The sequence below is a fragment of the Quercus lobata genome, chromosome 3, assembly GCF_001633185.2.
Source record: "Quercus lobata isolate SW786 chromosome 3, ValleyOak3.0 Primary Assembly, whole genome shotgun sequence".
Lineage (NCBI taxonomy): Eukaryota > Viridiplantae > Streptophyta > Magnoliopsida > Fagales > Fagaceae > Quercus > Quercus lobata.
Genome location: NC_044906.1, coordinates 72,281,573 through 72,289,492, shown reverse-complemented (window position 1 = coordinate 72,289,492; position 7,920 = coordinate 72,281,573). Strand labels below are relative to the sequence as shown.

General features: G+C 32.8%; 1 long non-coding RNA gene across 2 annotated transcripts; it reads right to left on the bottom strand.

Moving 5' to 3' along the window:
* Positions 1–227: 227 nt before the first annotated feature.
* On the bottom strand, positions 228–7,556 carry LOC115978957. Of its 2 annotated transcripts, none has more exons than XR_004088902.1 (4): positions 7,530–7,556; positions 7,353–7,450; positions 7,199–7,248; positions 228–282 (listed from the first exon to the last, which is right to left on the bottom strand). It is a non-coding gene; the product is annotated as an uncharacterized LOC115978957 (long non-coding RNA). The 2 variants fall into 2 exon arrangements; XR_004088903.1 differs by having other exon boundaries at positions 7,353–7,439.
* Between the last annotated feature and the right edge of the window lie 364 nt (positions 7,557–7,920).

Below are 7,920 nucleotides of genomic sequence, written 5' to 3'. Positions count from 1 at the left end.
CCAGCATATGCTGCAATTCTGGGCAAAGTTGCTAGATTTCCTGTGCCTTCTGCATACACACTTGCATCAATTAAAACCAACTTTTCAACTTGAAAAAGGTGAACTAGAAACAATGATGTTTCATAGAACGTTAGAGGGTGGATCTATGGTGCATAATCATAAAGTTCGATTATTTAATATACTCACGGCTTCTGGATGGTTAACCACAAAGTCAATTGCAACAGTAGCACCAAGGCTTGTTCCAACCAATATAATTGGCCTTTTGATGTGTGATTTCCAAAGCTGTTGTTGAGATTAGACAAGTCCATTTAAGGATAAAACACGATGTATGTAAACAAGGTGCTATCATTATGTACTGGAAATAAGGTTCTTCCGCCAATGATATGCCCACAAAACTCAAACATGCAATGGATTCTGAATTTTATTTATACTGATAAAAAGATTACATTGAATCAAAGCTTCATAACAATGCTAGCAAAACTTAGCCACAAAGGACATGCAAGTCAAAGTGTCATATGTTATCATTGGCCTTTTGATGTGTGATTTTCAAAGCTGTTGTCAAAACGAGACAAATCCAATCAATCAATATATTACTAAAAGCTGAAGCGTAGAGTTTAATTCTGCTGCTCTCACATTGCGCCACATCAGCTGCCACGTCATTTTCTTATTTTAAAAAAATATTCTTCCTTCAATTTTTAAATGGTTCTTCTAATTTACAGCCCTATAAATCTCATCAATATAAATCCCAACCCACTACTTCAATATAAATTTGTATGATTAATCCAGCCCACCTTTTATATATTGATTTCCACTATGAAGCCCAATCCAAAGCCTTTTCAGTTCACCTTAAAGGAAAAAATAAAATAAAAATAATAATGAGGCTTAAAGGGAGGATTGGGTTTTAAATATGTAACGTAGAGGGGAGATTAAAGGGAGCAAAAAGGAAAACAAAAAAGGGAAGGAAATCAAAATTAAAAAAACGTACATTCTTGAAGCAAGCCGGTTTGGAAGGAAAAAAAAAAAGGAAAGCTTAAAGGGAGGATTGGGTTTTAAATATGTAACGTAGAGGGGAGATTAAAGGGAGCAAAAAGGAAAACAAAAAAGGGAAGGAAATCAAAATTAAAAAAACGTACATTCTTGAAGCAAGCCGGTTTGGAAGGCAAAAAAAAAAAGGAAAGCTTAAAGGGAGGATTGGGTTTTAAATATGTAACGTAGAGGGGAGATTAAAGGGAGCAAAAAGGAAAACAAAAAAGGGAAGGAAATCAAAATTAAAAAAACGTACATTCTTGAAGCAAGCCGGTTTGGAAGGAAAAAAAAAAAAAGGAAAGCTTAAAGGGAGGATTGGGTTTTAAATATGTAACGTAAAGGGAAGCTTAAAGGGAAAATGAAAAAGAAAAAAAAAAACGTTGAAGTCTTCAGGTATTGCTTGAGAAGACAGAGAGTTTGAAAGCTACCCACCTTCTTGCTCTATTGTTTCTCAGTAACGGTTGCCTATCTGATTTTCTTCCTCCCTTTATTCCTTTCCACGTGGTTTATAAATGCTGACAGAACCTCCCTGCTTTGGTTGAGGTATCTCTACATCTCAATACTTTTTTTGGGTGCAAAACTTTTATTCTCTGTTTCAATTTTTTTTTTTTTTTTGATGCAAAACTTTTATGCTCTATTTATATTGATATGAGATGCTTTTATTTTATTTTATTTCATTTTTTATTTGTTTTTGTGTTTATATTATTTGAGCATCCTTGGCATGCCATTGATGTGTTTGTGAGATTGCCTGAATGTCATTTCAATAGTGCTATAATTTTACTGCCCAAAAAAGTATTTTATTTTACCTTGATTTATTTGGAAACAGACATGCTTATCAGTAGTTCATCTGTGGCAGCTGGGAATGGTGTCAGTGTCACACCTATTGGACATGTGGTGCTTTTACTACTCCGCCGAGTTATTCTTCTATAGAACGTACAAGGTCTACCTACTACTACAAACTTTTCTTAACAGACGATCTTGCTGAGTGCTAAGGAAGAATCTAGCAGATTTCACTCCATGGCAGCAAAAGTAAATAAACATATTACAACTCTAAAATGTTATTATTGTTATATATTTTGAATTAGTATCTTATTGAATTACAATTTTTTTATATTTTTAAGGTCCATGTCATAATTTATATTATATTTTTCCTTCAATTTTTAAATGGTTCTTATTGATATTTTTCACTGCACTTTCCATTGAAGAGGTATCGTGATCATCTCTATTAGCTGTATTCTTGGGAACCCACCAAACTCTTATGCTTTTGTCAAGGCTTCCACTATAGAGCAAGAACCCACCGCCAATATTACTTGATGATTCTTGCAAGCATTTGACTGGACCTTCATGGCCACTTAATGTTATGATTGTTATATATTTTGAATCAGTATCTTATTGAATTACAATTTTTTTTTTTTTTTTACATTTTTAAGGTCCATGTCAAATTTTGTTCAGATTTTTTTTTAGGTTCAAGGCCACCGTCAACTTTAATGGTGAGGAGTTGTTAGATGCCGAGCTGTTGATATCTACAAGGTTTGTATATCAAGTTGAGGCAGGTGGTGTATGTTTACTGTTTTAATTTTCATGTTGATGATCATGACATGTATTGGTTTGGGGAAAAAATATAGTTGCACTTTTAATGGTTTTCAGCTCACTATGAATATAATTTAGTATAAATGTGTCCACATCTTTATTTGATTAATCTTCAGTTGCATAAGAAAGTTAAGCTTAAAGTATGTAATATGGATATGTTTTACACATTTTGATGAATCGTTTTCCGTAAATGTCAAACATTGTAAGAAACAAAAAAAAACAAAAAAACAAAAAAAAAAATTGTTCTAGGAAAACCAAAGGTTGCCAACTCCATCAACAATCAAAGAATAGAAGTAGCAGAAAGTTTAACTAATAGTTCTCCACTTGCTTCCCTCATAACTGTTGAAGCTCTAAAATGCCAATCCAAATGCTTCACAAATAATTAAATAACTTATCTTTCCTATTTTTTTCCTTGAAGGAAACATATATTTTATTGCAATTGCATCAAGGATAAATTGTTGTTGGACAAAGCTTCATCCATCCACACTATCAAATTCGTCCCAAATTAGGCATGCCTAGCCACTGTAGATTTTCCATGTTAACTTCTCTTTTTACAACAAAAACTTCAAAGTGCTCAAAGCAGGACATTTGTGCGAATTTCTTCACAGTTTGTGAACAATGTATGTGAGCAGTACATGTTAATATAATTTGTCTATACATATTCATCATGGATGGTTTTAAATTTACATTTAACTTTGCATTTATGTATTCTTATGCTTTAATTTACATATTTATAACTAAACAATGAAAATTATGAAGAAAATAATTACAGCAGTTCTTTTTCCTACTCTTTAAAAAGTCACAAATTTTCTCTTTTTTTTTTTATTTTTTTTTTTTTAATGATTTCGGTTTGCTTTGCTATTGCATCGACCCATAACAAATATGACTTTAATTCTGTTTAATGACTTGCTGACTCCATACTTGGAAATGAGGCAAAATTTTGGTTCAGTTACTGTGGCGTTATAGCATCTTCAACAGCCATGCTTGAGGCTCTTCCTCTTCATTTTCTACATACCTCACTTGAGGCTTTGTAGAAAATCCAACTGCTACAGCGGCTCTCTAAATCCAGAAAGCCACTGTAGCTCTCCAAGGCATTATATTATATTTTCCTTCAATAATACACAGCTTTTTGACTCTTATAGAGAGCTAAATTTAATCCATGGTATTTTTCTCTGGCTTTCTTATTCATATCTCCAACAAACACATGCCTCTCGGATATACCCAAACCAACAATCTAACCCAACCTAGCTAGCCCTGAGCTCCAATGTTGCTCTATCTCCAGTCCCAACATTATATACTAAAAGTTGATGGCCGGCAGAGCAAAAGCCACCTGAACATAAGAATAAGTTGAGTAAAAACAGAACCACCTGAATATATGAATAAGTTGATGTACACAATTACATGTCATTAATCCCACAACCATACCATTTAACATTTATTAAAAACAATGGCAGAAAGTATATTCAACTTCATAGCATGGGATAGGAAACATTATGAGGAAGTAGCTAAGGGCGATCATGCTATTGTGAGGCAGACAATGATGAATGTAAACACAAACAGAAGCAACCAGAACTTGGAACAGGAGTATCTAAAGGCTGTTCCCATATCAAATTAAAACAAGGATACTTGGGGAAGAAAATAACAATAAAGAGACCATATTCATTCCTCCATGCATACAATTTGTAGCATCCGGGTTTTTCTCCTGCTTATACATTAGTTCGGAGCCCAACTTTCAATTGGATCACTGATTCAGGCTTTTGGCTGCATATTATATCAGATACAAATCAAGTATAAGTTGGCTTCCCCACTAAGCTGATAAAACAGACTTTTTCTGAACTAGGTGGATCAATTTTCAAGGCACAATCCATTATTAAAATGATAGTTTAAAATAATAATGATTAACTAATAAGTCATAAATTCTCAATGATGAAACAGAACAAATCTAGCATGGCAAAAAGCTCATGCCCATATTCAAATAAACTCAACTCAGCCTTATACCCAACTAATTGGAGTTGGATCCTCTTATGCCACTTGGCCCTATCTAGAACCATTTCCCTATTTCCCTGTCATATTTGGCCTCCCTTTAGCCTTCACTGCTCCTTCCATTTTTTCACATTGGCGCATCCACTGGCCTACGTTGCACATGTTCAAACCATTAAAACGACTCTTCCTCTTTTTATGCTCAATTGGTGCTATCACTACTTTCTCACAAATAACTTTTCTTTAATCAGTAAATGGAAACTTTATTCAAAATAAAACAAAGGTACAGCAAAAGAAAACAGTTACCCAGACACACAGGGAGTGTACCAAAGCATTAAACAAAACTACATAAATCTAAAAAAAAATCCAACAAAAAAATATGGGAAGACAACTCAAATTAGTTATCCACTCAAACAAAGATAAGATGAAGATGTGCTTCAACTCAATGATAAGAAAAATGGAAAAAATAAAATATGCAAAAAAAAAAAACCAATGACAATTGAACAGTCAAACATAATTTACAGGATTTAGGACTTATAGAGAAGGGTATATGGAAAGCTTCTATTCAAAAATAAAACCCAAATAATTAATTATAAATAATTGCAAATAATTTCAACAATCACTCATCCATACAACAATCAAAACACTATAAATTACAGAACAAAACAACCAAAAAATACACACCAAAAATAGCATAAAAATACACTCACCACAATCACAAAAATGAGCATGCAACATGAATTACCGACAGATTTATTGCTCGAAATATTTTCCAATGTTGGAAGACAATCACCAAAATTTTTAGGCAACATCAAAATCAGGTACACAACTTTAAATTCAAATCTCATGTTTGTTACTTTCATATGAACTCGCCACTTTTTCCCTACTAATCACAATCAATCACATCCATAATTGTGCCACAAAATATTGAAATCTTATATTTCGTCTTTTTATTAACTTTTTACTATGACATAGTGCGCAATTCTATAGTCATCGTTATATTTCTAAAACGTAAAATATTTATAGCTTCATCAATCAAATATTGCAATTAAAAAATAATTAAAAAATTTACACTCCCTACGGGTTGAATAGATGTAGAGTTTTTCTTTATGACTATGGCCCTTCACATTAAACTTCCCTACGTTACATAGATGGTGTATTCCAAAATCATGACATGAATGATGTTACATATATATATATATATATATACATACATTTTCTTTCTCATAACAATGTTGGTCCGTATATCACAACTTCAAATTTCCTCTTTTCATTAACTTTTTACTGTGAAGTACTGTGCAATTCTATAAACATTGTTCTATTTCTAAAAGAAAAAATATTTTTAACTTCAATAAAATATTGCAATTGTGATAATAATAATGTTCAATTATAATTCTTAATATATGATTATTGTCATGTTTTGTCACCAATTCATTTTTTCTAGCGCATTAGTTTCTTAATATGTCTTTTCATTTTTTTTTTAAACAGCTACAAGCGATTCAATCGCCTAACCAAAAGGAAAAAAATTCTTCACCACATCAATCTAACTGGACTACTCCAAAATCCATTATTCCTTCGAAACGATGAAGAAAAACTCATTCATCAATGCTTTAGGGCTGAAAACAAACAAGCACTATTTTGGGTCGGAGCTCACAAATATTTTGTACAAGATCAAACTAAAGTGGGAAAACAAATCCTTCTTCAACCAAACATAGAAGGAGACAAAAATGCAAAGTATGGATTGGCAATTGCGTTGTTATGCGAATCAAATGATGAAGGAATACAATTACTATTATCAAAAACCAACCAGATGGAAAACAATTGCTACAAAACTATCGACAAATCCTTCGACATACAGTTTTTGGAGCAAAATCATTTTGCATCCCAAAAAACCAAGCATGCAAGAAAAATGGAGTGGGTCATTGGGATCGTGAATGCCCTTACCCATATTAAAATTTAATTAAAAACACTTGAAACAACTTAATTACAGTCCTCTAAAGTTTTCACCTACCATGACGCTAACTTTGAATTTATAAAATTCTTTCTATCTAATTTTAAGTTAATTAAAATTTCCTAACTTGGGAAGACGGATGATCAACTCTTGATTGACTACAAGGCCAACTATAGTTCTATCCTTTCCACATCTAATTCCAAGACAATACCTTCTATCATGGATCCTACAGTATATTGTTTATACATATATAACACGATCATTAAAAAAATAACCACGCGCAACGCGCGGGTCCGCGACTAGTTAAGGATAAAACATGATGTATGTAGACAAGGTGCTATAATTTTGAGCTGGAGATAGGTTCTTCTGCCAATGACGTGATGATATGCCCACAAAACTCAAACATGCAATTGACTGTTGATTTTATTTAGACTAATAAAAGGAATATATTGAATCAAAGCTTCATAACAATGACAGAAAAACTTAGCCATATCACTTATAAAGGACATGCAAATAAGCTGTCGAAGTGTCATAAGTTATTTTTTAGGCTTCCTATTATATTTATAGCTTCCATCACAAAACAAAATTTGGTGATAAGATTTCCTTCATATACACAAGGATAAAAGACACTCATGAACCAATAAGAAGTACCTGATAAAAGTGTTCACGCTTAGATGCCACATTACATGGTGGAAGCCTTTCTGACACGTGAAACAAGAAACAAAGCATTAAAAATAAACAAACAAAAAAATGAGTAAACTCGCAACAACAACAACAAAGCTTCAGTCAAGCAGATAAAACAAACCTAAATCAGAGAAACCCCAACCAAGTATGTCCACAGCCTAAGTCTCAAAACCAGCCTCCTCAAGCAACGGATACGTGTACCTCCATTCTAAACAGGAGCTGAATAATAAGATATAGTAGTGAACTCCAAAGACAAATTAAGTAAATGACATCTCTCAAAACAGTAATGCTAAAAGACCTGTCAAAACCATGGAGAAGAACTACTAGACTTGTCTTGCTCTATATTAATGGCCTCACACAACTACTCATGATACTATTATCTGAGAAGCTGACCTACAATTTGTATTGAAAAGGATATATGCTGTCACAATAGGAATTATTATATCTTGGTAGTCAAGTAGGCTCATGTAGAAGCTGTGGAAAGTATGTTATGATTGAAGAAAATCCTCTGTCCCACTAAGAGTGTTCCACTTTATACTCTACCGACTACAATATAACATGTTAGATACATATTTTTCCTTTTATATTTCGATTACTTTGAGAAAAAACAAGACATGTAGTGAGTTGCAATTGGTGGAGTATAAAATGAAGCACCAACGTTGGGACAAAGGATTTTTATTCATTATGTA